This window comes from Numida meleagris, chromosome 4, assembly GCF_002078875.1.
Source record: "Numida meleagris isolate 19003 breed g44 Domestic line chromosome 4, NumMel1.0, whole genome shotgun sequence".
Classification (NCBI taxonomy): Eukaryota; Metazoa; Chordata; class Aves; order Galliformes; family Numididae; genus Numida; species Numida meleagris.
Genome location: NC_034412.1, coordinates 37,399,563 through 37,418,678, shown reverse-complemented (window position 1 = coordinate 37,418,678; position 19,116 = coordinate 37,399,563). Strand labels below are relative to the sequence as shown.

Below are 19,116 nucleotides of genomic sequence, written 5' to 3'. Positions count from 1 at the left end.
ATTATTGCAGTTGCATAATGCAACAAATGCAAATGAATTCCAAACACAATGATTCACTTGCATGCAAAGTGAGACCAGACTGAAATTTTAAAGAAGTTGTCTATTGCAGAATACATCTAAGGTTTGTTCAGGCGTTAGATGGATTCCGCAAAACCTCCTCTAGGTTTGTTCAGCCCAGGAAAGAGGAGGCTGAGGGAAGGTCTCATGGTAGCCTACAGCTCCTCTCGAAGGGAGCAGAGGGGCAGTGCTGAGCTCTCCTCTCTGTTGACCCAGAAATTTCTTAATGAGAGCAAGATGGAAGCACTTGGTCCTTATCATATTTCTTTATTCTTTTAAAGATTATTTCTGAAGCTTTTTTGGTATAATAACAAGTAAAGTGAGCTAAAATCTTGGATCTCTATGAGATCAAGGTGATTTTGGATTCTGTTTGTAGAAATACTTCACAGACAGATCTGAATGCCACCTAGTTAGATACACATGGCCCTGGCCCTGACCACTTGTCAACTGACCTGTGTCATTTGACCAAAAACCTAAATACAATTGCTTGAAGTGCTTATTAGTTTCCTCGAGTTAAGTGTGGGTGTGCTGGCTTCTGCACCTCTGTGCCTGACAAAAAGGGGTTGATGGGCTGAAGAAAATGACGACCATACCGGCATTCGCTTCTTCTTCTCCGCAGAGGGAATGGAGAGAGCTGTGGTGCTCTAAGATGGAAAAGCATGACAAAATGGCAGCTGCCACCAGTGCTATGAGGCATCCCAGCCCCCCAGCCTGACTGCAGACATTTTCGAATGCACTGCGCTGATATTTTTCACAGATTTTGAGAGCATTCTCTTACACCACTGTGTAAAAAAGCCACACATGAGAAATCTTTTTTTTATTAAATCTAAACATAAAAAGAAAATTTCACAAATCTGTTGGTCTGGCTGTTTCCCAGTCATATGTCATCTGAATTACATTACCACAATATTCCAGACATTAAATTAAAGACAGTAGGAACAAGTATAGTTGACATCTGTGCAACATTTAAAACTAAGGAACTTCCAGTGGTTTCTTTAATCCCAGCCAAATTACGGCTTTTACCACACTCTTCCTTCTATAATGCCAATTTTTTTTTTCCTCTCTCCTGCAAATGCATTCACAAGATCACAACCGTGCAGCTGCAGGGTGCCCGTTGCTGTTGCTGTGTGGGCTGGCCCTGCCTGCAGTTGCACCGAGGAGGGGACGCTGTCCTGCCTTCCCCATTTTGGAAGGTCTGAGCGGGGATCACTGGGAACACACAGTGCCAGGAAGAGGCAAATCCTGGTGCACCAAGCACAGTGGTCACACCATCTTTTGCTCAATGTAGAGAAGAAATCGGTAAGGGTTAACTGTCCTCACAAGGAGGGTGTGTGGCACTGGAATGTGGCAGCCAGGGAGACTGTGAAAACTCTGTCCTTGGTGGTTATCAAGACTCAGTGCTGTCAACAGTGACCTCAGCCATGCTGACAACAATCCATCTACAAGCAGGGGTGGGAGCACATCACCTCTGGGGTTTTCTCAAGCAAACGTTTTAACAGTCACTCTTATATTATGGAGGAAATACGGCAATAGCCATTACTGACAGCAGAGCAGTAGTTGCTTAATCGTAACTATAACTTTTGATGATCTACCCGCAATGAGATATGGGGGACTTTTTATTTTTCTCCACTTCTTATGGTGAAAAACCTTAAAAGCATCTGGTTAACAGGCAAGTGTCTACCAAGCAGCCCACCGGTGCCCACTTCTGTGCCAGGAGCTCCTCTCTGCAGCCCACCCACACTGTGGCTGGACTGCATAGGAGTGATGGGGGATGCCTTGCAATGCCCTGCATCGCCTTGTTTTCCTCTGTGTTTGTTCAGCTGCGAGTATATTTGGAAATGCACTGGTGGTGGATGGGTTGTTTTGGCACAGCAGAAGGAAGACTGTGGTAGAAGCACTGTGTTTTTCAGAACAATTATCTGATTGATACCATTCTTCTTTCCTCTTAATAGAAACAATCCTCTATGGCTTTGAGATTGATTTAACCACATAGGCCAGAAAAATTCAATTTTGGCTTAGTATATTTAAACATAAATAGTATTTGCTGTGGAGTCAATCAGGCAAAGGTAAATATAATATTGTGAGATGTTTCAAGAGAAACATCATTCCTCTACCTTTATTTAATATTTCCATCACTAACTATTTTGGTGTGGAAAAGCTGTGATATCTACATGTTCCTTTCCCAAAGAAGAGAGGAATAAAATAACCTGAGAAAACATTGATGCTTTTCGCCACAATGAAATGAATACTCTGCATAGAAAAATATCTGAATGCTAGTAGAAATGAACTTTTCATTTTTTGCTCTAAATATCTGTTCAATATACTTCTCTCTTTGTTATATTTGGAGACTGAGGTACAGAAAGGAAAACTGGGAGTATAGTCTCCTGTTTTTAAAACTTCCAGCCACACTCTGATATGTCAGCTTAGCAGATTGCTTACAAAGGCTGCATGTTGCGATGAGAGCAAGGGGGAACCTGTCTTAATTTCATTTTTACAGAGCACCAGTGGTGCTTTGATGTATCCCTTTGTGTTGTCCTACTGAGCTCAATGTCATTAAGGCTGTGCAATCTGTTAAGCAGTGGATATTGGAGGGCAACTGGGATCTTCTCATGTTTCTGGGCAGAGTTTTGTTTTCTATGGGTTTTTTACCCTGACTGAAGAAGCCTGAGAAGTGAGATTTGCATTGGGAGCGCTCCTTCTCAAGCTGCAAGGGTAAATGGTTGAGTATGGTCTATGGGGCAATGACACCCACACATGGAAATCAAGCAGACTGTGAGGAAGACCCTGGCATAGTGACTAAAGCACCACTCTAGATTCTTTTCCCACAGAGCCCACACGTTTGTGAGTGAAACAGGGAAGAGATATTGGTACTCTGGCTACTGCCACACTAGAGAGTGGTGTATTGCACTTCTATTTGCTAAAAATTGTACCAATTGACCCTCTTGTTCTTAGCTTGGGAAGGAAGGCATGAGACCTCCCCACTTCCCCAAGTTTTAGGTAACAAATGGAAATGAAAGAATGGATTTGCCTCTGCCACCTCCTTTATTCCTTCCCCTTCCCCTTCCCCTTCCCCTTCCCCTTCCCCTTCCCCTTCCCTTGTTTGAAGTTCTGGCAACCTGCTTATGACACTGCCAGACAAACACAAGTTACAGCCATCCTTTATAGCATCTTCATCTTATGGTCCAGACCTCAACTTGAATATCTGCAAAGAGCAAGCAAGCTTTAATGAAGTGTGTGGGAAACCTTTTGTGAGTAAGTATGTGCACGTTGTTCCCTCTAAATGATCAGAGAGGAAGGAATGCTATTTGATGTTATATTTCTATTTTGTTGTTATCTTTCATTTGCTTACTATTCATTTATGATTTTTAAACAGCTACAAACAATGAGATTCATATACAAAGTCCAACTGTTTTAACATCAACCAGATATCTGATATCTTCTAGGAAATCTGGGGTCCAGAAATCAATGAATAAATTGCCATCATCCAGTGAATAAAGCAGTCATCCAGTCATCTGAGTAAGTACAACACAGATGTGCCCTTTCACTTCACAAACATGTACTGTATGCAGAATACCTTCAACATGATGCAATTTCATGTTTCATAATATGTACTTTTTTGTAAAACATCATCTTCATTTGTGATTGCTTGAAGGCATTGCCTATATGTGATGGCTATTGTTATGCCTCTTGCAGGTGGCTGGTCATTCTAGAAACCCTTTTTTTTTTTTTTTTTTTTTTTCCCTGCTGGTAAAAGAGATCACTTTAATATAAATCAACTCAATAAAAATATTTATTAAAACAACAGTCAATAATCTGCTTCTCCTTGCAGATCTTTTACTGTATTAGAGTGAGAGCACATATTATCATCTTACTAAAAAGAAAACTACTGAAATAAAAAGATTTATAAAAGGATAACAGTGAACAGTCTGCTCAGTTAGGCTCCCTAACTTTTAGGTGTGTAATTATAGAAGTGACACAATGTTTATGTGAGCGTCTCAAGAATAACAATAAGGTGCAATCTGTTTTCTAGCAAGGAAGATTTACTTAAATCAACCAGCTCTGAGTCCAGCAGGGCTACTCACATGACAACAGAAGAGTGAACAGGGAGAGGCATTCCCTAAGGCACAGTCAAAAGGGCACAGAGGCAAGGCTGTGGAATATGAGGTTTGATCAGTGTCTGAAAGGTTAGTGCTCAGTCTCATTTTTCTTCTGCTCTATTTCAAGTATTTGTGTAGAAGGGGTCGGCAGCATAAACAGAGCTTAAATCGGTGGTGCTCCCAGCTCTCTGCTATGCCAGGTGAGCAAGGAGCTGGAAAGCTGGGAGGATGCCTGCTTCCTTTTAGAGCTCATGTGTCTCGCGCTGTCATCGCCTGTCTCCTACTTCTTGTACCTCATTTGCTCCTGGTCCAAAAAAAAAAAAAAATCTAGTCTCTGTGTCTCACTTCTAGATATCTCTCCTAATCACTCAGCTTACAGAGCAAATTCATCCTCATTACATCAAATTTTTCTCCATATAGCCCTCTTTCATCTCTAATCTTCCCATTATGACAGGAAAACATGCCCTGCAGCCATGCCTTACGATGTCAGATTGAGAGGCTTCTGGCTGGATGAGCAAAAGACTATTTAACAGGGAATTTTAAATGTGTATGCTCTCACTGCATAGTCATCACTGGGCTCGAAAAGGAAAGGAAATGCCTCTGCTTAGCTTGACCTGTAGTTTCCCTTCTGCAGCTGTATAAGATAATTTCAAGTAGAAAATACAGCTGATTGGAGGCTTGGCCTTCTGCATCCACCTAGTGCAAGTGTTACTGATGGCAGAGCGCCAGGGCCTAGAGTGTGGGGTGCCATTTGTGACCAGACAGAGTGCATGTTCTGTGGCATTTCAACCAACCTGAAACTGGCCAACTGCTTTAATGTAATAGTCAAAATAATTAATCATTATCTTTGAATCATATTGGTGGCCTGCTCCCAGCACGGTGATTTCCATGCAGTTCCACGGCCTGATTAACTCTCCTACCTGAAGTGTGGTCTGTGGTGTTTTTACAGCAGAAGAATGACTTTCAAGATAATGCCCAGCAGGATTTAGGGGAATTCGCACATCCTTCCCCTGCTTTGGCTGCATCTCATTCATGAATGACTTTACTCATTGGTAGATATCTCATCCTTAGGCTGGCCTAAGACCTTGAGGCAGTGCTAGCAAAGCTGGGTTTCGTTGCATCAAGGGTGTGCAAAGCTTTGAACCACTTTTGCCATGAGTAGTAAAAAAGTGCAAGAGATGGCTTATGGTCAGTGATTTGAAGTGAAAGCTCTGAAGATTTTAGTTCAATACAACTTCTATTATAATATAATAAGACCAATGGGCAACAGAAATTGCTGCTCTGAAGAATGGGATTTCTCTTCTTACGTTGCTGCTTCATCCCTTTCAGGATCTTCTCATGCCTGGTCCATAGTGTCCAGCAGTCCACAACTATAGTGAGGTTTCATGGACAGGACTTTGGTTCTTTTTCAACACGTTATTTGTGTTAAATTAGATTAGGAGATATGTAGGGATATTTATTGTAATGTCCTGAAGAATTTCCTGGCTGTGGTAGATTCTCTAACCCCTAAGGAACCTGGAAAGTAACTCTGGTTCAGAGGATGTGGATGGGAAGATTATTAGTGGTTTAATACAGATTTTGAAAATTGAGATTGTCTTCATTCTCACCCATGATAGTTAACCTTACATAGTTGCCTTTTCTCCTTAAGTAAGTATAGTACTATTCTCATTTTTTGTAGCATTCCACACATTTCCCTAGAACTTCCAAAGGGGGTTACATAGTGTTTGCTTTAAGTTAAGCAAGGAAGTTAACACACTTAGAAGTAATTCAGACCTGATCACATCTGCCAAGAATGACTGGAAATATTTTGAAGCCTGAGCAGACCAGGGTGACTGATCTTCTTGGTGAGAACAGCCACACACTCTGAACACTCTGCACACTGGACTGGGGAGGGAAAGGTGACTCCAAACCAGTACCAACCAAAGTGCTGAAAAGCAATATGTGCAAGTACAAGTCCATGTTGTGAGGGGCAACCACAGCAGCTAAGGGTGGGCACTGTTTCAATGATTTAATCGGAAAGGAATCCAGGCATTCCTGTGCAGGGACAGAGGTTGATGTGCATAGAAAATGAACAAGATCTAGCAAATCAACAGCTTCTTTGAAACTCAGGTATACTTCCTCTGCTAGCAAAGATATCTCTGGTTTTGGGACTGTGCATGTCATATTCTGATTATACTGTTGTACTCCCTCCTATGGGCAGCTTGCTGTGGAGTGATGTTTTTTTCCAAAGCAGGCTTGACATGAATTGTTGCTCTCCAGGCGTTGACCGGAGGAGAAAAGCTTTCAAAACTAGGCACTGGAAATGAGTGATACAGAGGCCTCCATAAATCAAGCTGGGGCTGTATGTGAGGCTTGCTGTGGTATGACCCTGCAGTGCTAGCGTGGCCATTTGGTGCCAGCTGTGGGCACCCATCCTGTGGTGGTCAGGGAGCGCCCAGATCCTTGGCCTGCATGCAGACAAGCTGTGATTTCTCCCTCCCAAGTGAACTGTGGGAAAGTTAAATGACTTTGGGGGCACTTAAGGAGACTATGGAAAAGTGTTGGATGGCTGTCAGCACTTGCACGATTTAGCCTAACTCCTCTCAGCAGAGCAAATATTCACAGTCAGAGGGGAAATCTCGCCTGTAGCTATGTACAAGCCAACTAACTTGATCTGAAAGGACTAAATTAACCTTGGATAAGAGGTTTTTGTGCATGGTTGGTTAGTATATTAGAGATGTCTAAGTGAAAGCCCAAGCAAAACACAGGGAAGGAGCAGGCCTGGCCTCGCGTCTGCCCACCCTGGCCTGATCTCTTCCCACACCCTGCATCCACCAGGGCCTGGCCTCCCTGCCTTGCCTGCCAGGGCTGCTGGCACTCAGCATGAAACACTGTCCCACACTCTAACACTGATTTACCAAGAGCTGTTAACTAGAGGCTTTTTTTTTTTTTTTTTTTTTTTTTTTAGAACCACCCACCCTCACCTGCCAAGGAAATAAAGGGAACCCCTGCTGCTGCCCAGCTGCATTTAAAGAGGGATTTCAAGCTGAGGGAAAGGGATAGCACTGCATTCAGGGACATACTTGGTGTGGGAAGTGGATCTCACAGACAATGATAAACGCAGTGCAATCACTCTGTTGTGTCTTGTTTCAAATGTCATTGTATCTCAGAAGGTAACTACTGTGTGTTACTTTTGGTAGACAGAAAAACATAACCCTTAATTAGATCTTTTTTTCAACTGCTTTCAGTCACTTATCCCATACTCAAGAATTGGTTGTCCACTTGACATGAGAAAGTTGTTCTTCATCAAGTTGAGTATGAACAACTCCTTCATCTTGTTCAAAGCATCCTTGCATCCCTCAGGTCCCAGCTCCAGCAGGAATGGCAATTCATATGCTTAAAGCATGATAACCCTTTTTGGATATCACCTGCCTGCAGTGAGCAGAAGAACTAGTGTAGGGCTGTCTATGGTCTGGGTTATACATTCCAGCTCTACTGTGCTTGCTGCATGAAGAATGAAGTTGGCTCATGGCAGCTGGTGGCATTTGCAGGATGTATGGTGGCTGCTGCACTTCAGCTCTGTGCTGACACAGGGTCAGGGGCTGCCTGGCAGGCTGAGATAAGACCATGCTTTGTCAAGATGTTTCCAGGCTACTGAGGATACAAAACCGAGAGCTGTCTAGAAATGCGTCTCATCACTGTTGGTCCCTTGGAAATAATCGCACACATAAGAGAAAGACAACAGCAATATGCATTTTAAGAGCAGGAATTACATGCAAGACAGCTGCTTTAAACCCTCTTTAAGAACCCCAAAATAACCTTGAAGCTGCTTTAAACTCTCTTTCAGGATTCCTTGTGTGTACCTACAGAAAAGAGGCAGTATCTGAGTTGCTGTTCTACTGCACTCCCTCCTGAGGTGCCGGAATGGTCTCTTTGCAGTCAGTTGTACAGTAAAAGTATTGAAAGTCCTTTAAGTTGAAAATTGGGTCCAGCCTGCTGTGTAATGAGCAAAGATCAGGGAATCACAAAGATGTATATGACCATTTTTTGATTCTCTGAATTAGACTGGAGACTAAATGGATTAGACCAGGATCTCCAGACTGCCCTCATTATTATACTAAAAATATTTTATTGTAACTTTGCAGATGGCAAGCTTGACATAATATCTACTGTATGAAGTTTGAGATTTAAGCTATCCAGCTGGCAAAACTACCATGCTGTAGAACTAAAACAAAACAAAGATATTTACAGCAATTATTCTGATCTTATATATCAGGCAGCAACATGCAAAGAATACAAAAATACATGTATTTATGCTCCTTAACCAAAAGCTGGAGTTAATAATAACTGATGTTTGGAGTTAATTGTAACTGAAGTTTGGGCTCTTCATTTTTATGTGCAGGACAAGCCCCCAGAGGTTTCTGTGACCAGGGTTTATAGCCAGAGACAAGAGATTTCCCCACCACTGGAAACATGTATACTCCCACTGAGTCAATTAGGGAGGGAGAATTATCACCTAGAGGCTACATGCCCAGATAAAGCCAAAGGTAGGATTAGGTTAGTCATGGAAGGTCTCATCTCTCCTCCTAACCCCTAAATATTTGGAGGGAAAGAGCAAGTAACAGAAGTCACTGCAATGTTGTTGCTTTCAAGTATCTGTCCAGAGTTAGAACTAACATCAAGCAGCCCCTGCAAATGGATTAACTTACTCCTGAGAGCTGGAATTGCACTAGCCTGGGCTTGAGCTGGCTTGGCAACAGTTTTTCCATCCTGCAAAACTTAAGCTTTGTCTTCTTTGTCCTTTCTCAGTCCAACGTTTATTTTTCAGGAGGAAGGCAGTTCATTCCTGGTAGGTATGTACACAGAGAATCTTCCCAGTCTCAGGGAGCCTGGGCTGGAGGGGTTGTGCTGTCATTTTCTGCCTCCCTGGTGGGAGAAGCTCCTATAGGGGCGCCCTTCCTCTCTTCTTTTGGTAGAAATTCTGCTCTGGACATGAGAGAGTACACAGGTTCACTGGAAAATAGTCTTCTGCAGCATTTTGATTTTGATGAAAAAGCATTTTCTTTTCCTTCATGAATGGGAAATATGACCCCCACCCTGTATTAGCTGTGTTTTGCATGCAGGCAAACACAATTCTCCCCACAATAGTTCTACTTTACATGCAAGCATAAACACATTTCCCTTTGTTATTGGTTGTGGAGTACTTTGAATAGAAAATCATTCCTGGTGCTGATAGTGAGTGCAGCTTACAGGCAGCTTGTTGGCCTCATACCCTACGTGCCCACCTAGTTCATGGGAAGCTTTGTGCTGCTATGAAGCAGCAGACACAGTATCAGCCATCCCATGTGACAAGAATGATTAGTCTGACCTCTGTCTATCTAGGTCCTTGCCTCTCTAGCTGCCACTCTTTTGGCATTTTGTTTCTTAGATAAAGGCCAAAAGCTAAGCATCAAAACTGAAATTATTACATTAATATGTGTGAACACACAAATACGCTTCCGTAGCTCAGAAACTCTTCTTTTTCATTATTTCCCCTGTCAGAAAGAGATTTCTTGTGAGGAGAGATTGCACTGGAAGGAGAGACAAAGGTAGGTGGGTGGTAGGTAGATAGGTAGGTAAACAGCCACCTAAAGGAAAGGGCAGAAGAGGCCAATGTGGAAAGCCTTTGTTTGAACTGCACTGAACATTATTTCCTGGAGCCTTTCGCAGTGGAGTCAAAGGACTTTGTGTCTGGCAGGTAATTGTAGTCTGCCAAGGTTTGATGATGGAGAAGCAAACAAAACATCATTCATAAAACATGTCCACAGTGCACGCGCTACAATCGGCTGGGTTGGCTGGCTCTGTAGGAAGAGCCAGCGGACAAGACCTGGGAAGTCCCAGCAGCTGTGCTCTAACCCCGATTGCTATGTATTATTTATTCACTTTGTTCTGCCTAAGCTGGGACATGCAGACAGGCATAAATTTGCTTCACATTTTAGAGTACATTTGAACAGATATAACGAGTGTCTGTCAGCGCATTTACCTCATGTGAGGAGCGCTTACCATAATTAACAAGGGGATGTGTGTCAGGGCAGAACCTGCAGTGTTTGCTAAATTCAGAGCCCTCCAAAGCTTGGGCTCACATGAAAGGGTGTGTAGCCCAGGTCCTACTGAGTATGGGGCCTATTGCAGCTGTGCTGATCTTGCTTGCCTACAGCCATCCCTGAGGGTAAGTCCCCTGAAGCCAGGCTTGCTTGCTGTAATGCTGCCAGGCGGCAAATTTAAACACGAAACAGAATAACCTACATTAGTAATAGGACTTTCTTTCCCTGTTGACTGTCTGTAGTAAGATTTCCATCTTTATAAGGACTTTTTTTTTTTTTTGTGCAGCCAGCCAATACTGTTTTTTCACAGGAAATCATGATTTCTTTCTGTCTGTCCTGCACGTGACATGATGAGAGCTTGCTCTGAAGAAGAAAGCACGTAGCTGCAGTTAGCCTGAGAATAAATGTGCTTTGGAGTATAATAGCCTGGGCTCTGCACTAACCATAGCAACATGGCTTCTGTTTCGGAGCCGTCTCACATCTGTCCAAAGAGAAGCATAGGCAGCTGGAGTTTGCTTCTGCCTGGAATATAGCATGGAGACATATCCACACGTATGCTGGCCAATCCTTTAAGCACAGATAAAGCCTATGAGAAATGAAAGGGAGCACACATCATCCTAGCTTTACCTTACTATGAAATTAAGGATTTAGCTCTGTTATCTTGCTCAGGAATGGGAAGTCAGTGGTGAAAGATGGATATAAATGGTGCATTCAGAGTCAATTTCTTCTGTGTTGGTCAAAATGTTTAAAGAAGGAAAGATATTCTGCTTCCCTGAATTGGCCATGGTTGCACATAGCTATTTCTCAAGAAAGACAGTCTTGGGTTGGATTCACAGGCTTTGAATAGAGTCACTTTTAGTTTATTGACACTTTTTTCCTGAAAAAATTTACTTTGAAACCACTGACAGACTCACCGGTTGTATGGTAGACAGGTGACCCATGGAGTCTAAGGACACCTCCTGATGGTATGTGGCTTAACCAGCCATGCAAGGTATGTCTTCACAGCCACAATTAGCAGCAAAGCCTGACATTGCTGAGGATCGATGACATAGTGACAGTTTCAGTGCAAGCTGTCTGACCCAATAGTCTGGCCTCAGCATCAGCCAAGAAGAATTTGTTTCATGTTTCTTGCCTCAGCTTTAGTTTTTTCTGTTTGTGCTTGTTTCCATCTCTCTGTTGTTATGTGAGCTGTGGAAACAGAGACCATAGTCTGCAAGGGAGATTCTGCAAATATTTCAGCCTTAAGTTACTGCCATTTTTATTGTTAGGCTTCATTTTTTGTGCACCTTCAACTCTATGTTGCTTTCCCCGATGAAGTAAATGATGATACTGAGCAATGTCTTTTCGATTTTTGTCTGTGTATAAATGAATTCTAGTTTTCTTTCTCAGTATGATGCTGGCCCTGCATCTAGTTTTCTTATGATTTATATTCTGTTCAGAGATATGAGCCTTCCTGAAGCCTACTGCCTAATAATTAATTAAGCTCATTTTAAGTCATTAATCTATTTTTCTGCATGATTTTTCCAGAACACAGCTAAGATGTCTGATGCAATGTTTATTCTCAGTCCTTTTAATGCAAGTCTTTTCTGTAACTGCCTGCCTTTATTTTCCTTTTGCATCACCTGCAAGTGATTGTCAATACAAGCCTAATGGATTTACAGTAACCCTTGAAAAATTAGATACTTGAGGTGAATCCGTTTAACATTTTCTTTTTTATACAAGTCTAGTATTCTGCCCAACCACCACAGTAGTATGTTCAGAAAGCCAAGTGGACTAAATGTACAAGCATTAAGATAACCCAAACACATTTGCTGTGGTACTGAAGACTAACACACAGATGACCCTGGGTCTCAATACCCGGAAATGACTTCTAATTATTCTGTATTTTCCAACCCTCAACGTGCACATCTCCCAGCTCTTTGGTGGCTCTTTTGAGCTGGCTGTAACATTTATCACGGGAAATTCTGAGATCTCTGTTGGAGCTCTCCAATTTGCAGCAGAGCAGCTGACCCATTTCAGTTTAGGGCAATGTGTCTTTGGTTATAAAATCATCATTCTTTATAAGACTCTTGCAGGGGGACAAATGGGTGTATTTTTTACTCCAGATGACATTTTTAAGCTGATAGACAGACATTATTTGTGAGAATTTTTTTAATCTTCATTTCCTGAAAAATGAAGGTCAATAGCCTAGAATTTCAATTTAATTTATATTCACAATTTCTCTCAACAAGTTTTGGCCTTCCTGATATCAAAACAATAATTTTACCTTTGGTCAAAGGTTATCATGTGATTTAATAGTGAGAGAAGATGTTGGTTTTCCTCATCATCTTTTGATTTCTCAAAAACTGAATTAAAAATTCACTAAGCTTCATCCAAAATCAATTACTTTTAAAACCTGTGGGAAAGGAGACTTTGGACGAATATCCTACTGTAATTTCACTCTATCCAGTCTTGGTACTGTTTCTCATTATTTGCAATCATTATTATATCTTAAAAGTAGCAACTTTGTACCATGCAGCTCAATCTATCTGCTAGTACTCTGAATTTTTGTTGTGTATGCTACTGAAGTTTTTTGTGTTTATTAATGCTAGCAAGTCAACAGAGTTGTGAATATATGAATATTTCTCTATTCCAAGTCATAAAAAAATAATGCTTTTTGTTCTGAGGTCAGAGTCAGTCTTTAGGAGTGGACAAAATGTGAATCAAAAGTGAAAATGACTCAATTCCTGCCTGTCAAGGGGATGTTCCCATCTGCTGTTACTAAAGTGTATGAGTATTTTTGCTATTGATTTTCTTGAGTGAAGGGTCAGATATAACTCAAAGAGACATTTAGCTGTTTTGTATTGTTATATAAAACAAAAACACTTCAACTCAATCAGCTTTTGACCATCTAAAAAAGCTGCTTTGTAGCAAACATTCTCAGTTTTGAAAAGCTGTAAAAACCCCTTTGAGAGGTGGTCTTGTCCACCATAGCAGCACATCAGCATAGATTGGGGAGGTTCTTTGATACTTCTCAGTGCCCATGGTGGCTGAGATTAATTTGACAAGGGCCTTTCTGCTGAACATACATCTTACTAAAAAACCAATAATCTCTAAACATTTTACAGGTCATCAAGGCTGTGTGTGTCCTACTGCCAGACTGAGGAATGTTCTGGCAAAGGACCAGCCAAACTTAACCTCACCTTCAGATTTTGCTACCAGTGAATTTGAACAATATGCTCTTGTTACAGAGACTACATTCTGATCTCACCACTAGGACAGTGTTTTCTCCAGTTTGATCAGTGTGAACAGTCAAATATACTTACTTTAAGGACAGAACTGGAAACTACAATTCCAGCTCAGGATGGAGTGGGCTGCAATATCATCGAATTTTCCAGATTTTTACATCTGTTGTATATAAGATTGATATTGGTTTCCCTCCAGCTTGTTCCCAGAGCAAGGTAAATGCAATATTTATTTTCAGTATGCAGTTTTTACTTTCCCCTTCAAGTCAGTTTAGTCTCTCTTATTCCTTATATTTTGTTCCTTCGAGCATAGGTAACATGTATTGTGATGGTTCTTTTCAGCTCATGACTTTTGCTGTTCAGGGAAATTGGACTGGGCTCAGTGTATAAAACAAGAACATAAGTAATAATTAATAAATTAGTTTATAAAAATTGGGAATTAAGGAATATTGCAGGAGGAGATGTATAAAAAAGAAACCCTATAAAGTAATTATGAGGCACAGACTACATTCATAACTGCCAACTTGCAAGGGAAACTTTTCTTCTTGGTAAATATATGTGCATGCAGAATTCCTTTTCTGTCTATTCCCACCAAACCTTTCAAGTGCATCTGTACCTGTCTTATCAAAGTTAAGAGTCCTACCTAGCAGTATGCATGTGTGGGAAATCATTCACTACTGTTAGAGCTACCATAGTCTTTACCTGCGAAGGAGACCTCCGGATGACTTTTTCTGTGCTTTTCATACATATATTCAGTTTCAGAGCCACTGTTGGATAGGATGCAGTGAAATGTTCACTTGTGTACCAGCTATGCACACTTATAATTTCATCAGTCAATCACTTTTGAAAGAATGTGTCCCATCAAATTGCTCAGCATTTCATAACCTGAAGATTTAGTTCTTAGTAAATAGGTCATGTGAGTCATGCAGTGCAGCTCAGCTGCTGGAAGGAGCTGTAAAGCTGTATTAGAACTGTGTTTATCACTACAGGCAGATTTGTGGAGTCACTGATTACATATTACCCTGGCCACTGCCTTGACTTTGTAAATAGCTGATAATTTTCTCTTGCCTTGGTCACTACTTTCTGAATAAGCTGTGGAAATTCAATGGAGTTGTAGCAGTCATACCAGTTAAGGATGCCTCCTTCTATTTTCTCTTACAGTTCCTGAAGTATGTGTGGTTCGTATTCCATTGGGATTGCTCTTTCATCTTAGTAGTTGAAAATGTCCATATTTTTTCTTCCAGTTTGCCCAAAGCAGCATAAGAGCTACAAGCTAATGTGTGCTGCAAAAACGTGTTTCAAAAAAAGTAGATTGTAACCATTCATTTGAATAACTTTGATTTATTTCGGCTACAGTTCCAACATCTTTAATTGCATTTTCTAGTAATGTTCATGGGAGCTTGTTTGCAAAGAAGTATGCTGCTATTGCAAACTGTCTTGTAAAATCTGATTTTTTTTTGCATATTCTTACCCCCAAGAAAAACAAACTTACATGTTTTGAAGGAATAGCTAGGGGGCAGAAGCACTAGTATGTTAAATCACACAGCAAAAATAATAAATTCTCATGGTGAACAGTCCCACACAAATATAACCTGTAATAAGATTGCTCTGAAAAATCTCTCCATCAGAAAATGAACAAATCTACATAAATATAGTGTGCAATAAGTTAAACGTGAGGAGTTTTATCTTTAAAAGACTCATTTGCTGTAATGCAGAGACAGCCGCAATAGAGACACTTAATGGAGTAGAGCTCTGTTAAACACCTTGTCTCCAAGTGGTTACAGAGCACCACATGGTACCAAGAACAAAAATAGCCTGAGTGGAGGAATGGAGAACTTAAAATCTCTGCTTGAGCCAAAACTCTATGGAAATGGGGAAGACAACTGGGGGAATTTCAGCAGGCACTTTGCTCTGTGTTTGTAAGCAAGCAGTGCCAATAACAAGACCTTCAGAAGGTAGCCTTATTTTTGATAGTGGCTGGTTACAAAAAGCTTGTTGCAGTTAATAGCTTTTTGTTAAGCAGAGTGGAGGCAGACTGTGAAGTGGTAGTACAGAAATGTGTGGAACCCTTAATTCCATGTAAAAATTAAGCATATGTGTGAGATTGGCTCAGAGTGAGCAGAGTCTTACAATTTTAAGGGCTTGCTGAGAGGAGACGGGGTTCTAGTGGGAGCTGCAAGGAAAATTCAGAGGAGATACTGGAAAACCCAGAATGAAGCTGAACAAAGCTGCTAGAAGGTGCTGGTTATGAATGTTAATGCAGAAGGAGGCCACTCAGGACATCCGACAGGGTGAAATCTACAGTTTTTTTGTCACAGCAGGCCTCTTTTAGTACACAAAAATATTATAAACAAAAACCATCAACACCTGTTTAATGTACAAAATGATGAAAAGTTCATGCTTGGAACGAACGATGAACAACACTGCAACCTACATACTTAGGACAACCACCACTTAAAAGGATGGTAGCCAGAAAAAGAAACAGATCCCAAAAGGTAGTGAGTTGTGCCATTTTTTTATGGATTGCAGACGGCCCCGGAGTGCAACTGGTGCAGGTAAAGATGACAAGTCTGCCTCTAGCCCAGATGAACTCCACATAGCAGCAACAAATTACACTCTGCCAAAATACGAAGACTGTTGACCTGGGAGCAAATATGACCGCTATTATTACAAAGCTACACACTGACACATAAACCAGTTTCCAGAAATTCTGTTAAAAGATCTTAGGATAAGCCACAAAAACAGAATATAAACAGATAAAGAGCATTATCTACACATCAAGTAAAGAACCTCTAGTACAGTACTAGTACGAAGTACTAGTACAGTAGTACTCTAGTACGAAGCTGGATTATACACACATTAAGAGGCAGATGTATTGTTTTCTACAACCAACTTGAAGTAAAAGTGTTACACCTCTGAGGCCCAAGCCTAGCAAAAGGCTGCAGCATGCAGCCCCAACATGGAAAACCTATGTTCCTGGCTAGAGCATGCTAAGATAGTTGTCAACGGTTTACGGGCGTTCAGCCCGGTTCCGTGACGAAGGGGACAGGGGACCCACGGGCCCACGCCCCGGGAAAAGGGAAAAAGGGAAAAGGGTAAGGAGATGGCCCTGAGAGCAAAGAACAGCGGCAACAATCTGAGGAGAAACAAACTAATTTACTAAATAAAATATCAGAACGCAAAACAACACACTATAATACAATATAATTACAATTTAAGCTGATAAATCCAATACAGAGAGAGAAAATGTCCCAAAATCAAGGTAGGCCTTACTCTACTACCGACGATAAGACGGCTGGAGAGTGAGGTGCTGCCAAGACGAGAGACGGCGGAAAAAGACCTTGTCTCGTGATCTGCAAGTTTTTATACTGCGACCTTTTATCTTTTCCCTCCGGCTGGAAAATGGTAACAGAGGAGCAAAGTACTGTGGGGACTGTAGTAGTCCTTCTCTTCTGAGAACCAGGTACATTCACTATATGATGTTATGATGTGGAGTACCAATAACCGAAAATCATAAAACCATGACAAGAGTATATGAAGGGAAAGTCTGAAATACCAACCTTTTTGGGGGGAAATAAGTGGTTTATTTTGTACTTTATGGAGATACTTTGCATCCATTCAGTTTCATATCCTGAAACCTGAAAGCAGGCAGCTTGTACTCAAGAGCTGAAAGGAAGCTCTTGTGTTTATGTGAAGCTTACAGATACTATAAGATCTGAGACAACATCTCTTCGTGTGTAGTGGCCCTGTAGTCTAGGATTTACACAGACTGGTGAAAAGCCAGCAGACCACTAGTTTGAATATTGTAGGCCACACCTGAATGTTTCATGGACTCATAGGGGATGTCCCGCTGCCATCTCAGTACCTGAAGCTGGACACTAATGTGCTCCTCCTCTTCTTCTTCTTTAATTTAATGAATCTTAAGACATTCAATACTGAGCAGACTGGCTTTGGTAAGAGTGCAGTGTCGCACTGAAATGAGCTTTGCTAAGATTAGCTGTGGTGCACTTGCAGGGTGATGGTGCTGGCTTTTTCAGGCCATGGAGGGAGATACATCCATAGTTCCTTCTGTGAACTCTCTAGACATCAGTGGTCAGTGTGTCAGAGAAAGGCAGAAAAGCCATGCTGTTTTGACTGTTTTGGTGATAGGTTCACCATGGACATTCTTTTCCACCATAGAAAATTTGTCAGAGGACGTGGAGGCAGAAAGGTGTAACTGTGAGTCTCTGCTGGGGCTTGAACCAGAGGAAGGAAGTGTGGCAACAGCAGCATGCTCAAAGAGGATGATTGAGGTACCTTGAGCACATTTAAGCCGGAAATCCAGGTTAGGGATTCACAGCATTAGATAGCAGCTGAGTGAGAGTGTTCAGGATCCTGATTTTCAGTTACTGTTGGAATATACCCATGTCCTTTCCTTGTTTCAGATCTTAATCTTGGTTACTCAGTTTTGCCATCTGTTGGAGTGGAATAATAATTGTTTTATATATAGGCTTTATATGAAGAGATTTATGAAACTTAATTTGTAGTCTTCGAGCTTGCTTTAATTGTTCAGAAGGAATGATATACACACTTTATGTTATTTCAGATGTAAAATTAACAGTAGATGTTTCATTACAAACAAAGTGGTTACAAATGTTATCCTTCTTTTTATCAGCCAACATTTCCATTAACATTTTTCTGATTCTTTTTTTTTCTTTATCAATAATTACTTGATAGTCACAAACAAGAGGTCTGATTTTTTTTCTCCATCAGGTTCCACTGGACACATACTGACATACTTCCACCAAAATATGTAGACAGAAGTAAGGCTAAGACTAGAGAACACATTGAAGAATAGAGGAAAATATTATAAATAACCTAACCAAACAAATAGACAAACAAGAAAATCCCACCCCACTGATGAATAAATAATTTAATGCTAGATTCATGAAATATCTCTACTGTTTATGGTTGAATAACTTTTTCTTTTCTTTTTTTAAGATTTTTAACTAAAAAGTGTAGGCTGATTCTAGAGAAATTTATATATAGGAATAATTTTACACACAAATAATCTTGAGTTGAAACAGCACTAGTGTATTTGTCATGCTTCCCTAGTGCATATTCAGAAGGAGTATATTTTCAGTTGTATATGGAACATTTGTTGTCCTTTGTTAAGAGAAAAAATATATGTACATATACATTTATGAAAAAAGATAAGAAAAGGAAAAATATGCAAGCTGAAAAATCCCTGCTTGCCCTTCAGTTTACTAATATAATAATAATGTTTATTTAATACATGCTAAACAAACAAAAAAAAACCCCAAACCATGTTGTCGTACAGTTGGCTGTTTTCCTAGTGAGCCTCAGTTTGTCCTCCTCTGCTTTTACTTGTTTGACAATCTGAAAAAGTTATCTTTAAAATTAGAATATATTTTCTATGAGATAAATATTTTCTTTGTGTATTAAAGGAAAAATGTGCCTCCGATACAGAAGGTGTGATAACAAGGACTGCTGGTAACTCTTTTCTTGGCTGCAGTCCCACTAAATGAGTCACATTTAATCAAGATTTTGCCCTGCTATATACCTGAGGTCAGTATCCTGGAGATTCAGTGGTTACTAATGGTTACTCAGCCAGGGAAATGAACTAAGTAAGGCAGAAAAAACCAAACATTTAAGATGTATTCTTCTAAGTCCTGC

General features: G+C 40.8%; 1 long non-coding RNA gene across 3 annotated transcripts in view; it reads left to right on the top strand.

The window, feature by feature from the left end:
• LOC110398912 overlaps positions 1–19,116 on the top strand; it is a 78,829-nt gene that overhangs the window by 9,377 nt on the left and 50,336 nt on the right. For all 3 annotated transcript variants that reach the window (XR_002438746.1, XR_002438744.1, XR_002438745.1), the window contains 2 exons: positions 3,501–3,573; positions 4,088–4,241. This is a non-coding gene — a long non-coding RNA (uncharacterized LOC110398912). The remainder of the gene's footprint in view (positions 1–3,500; positions 3,574–4,087; positions 4,242–19,116) is intronic.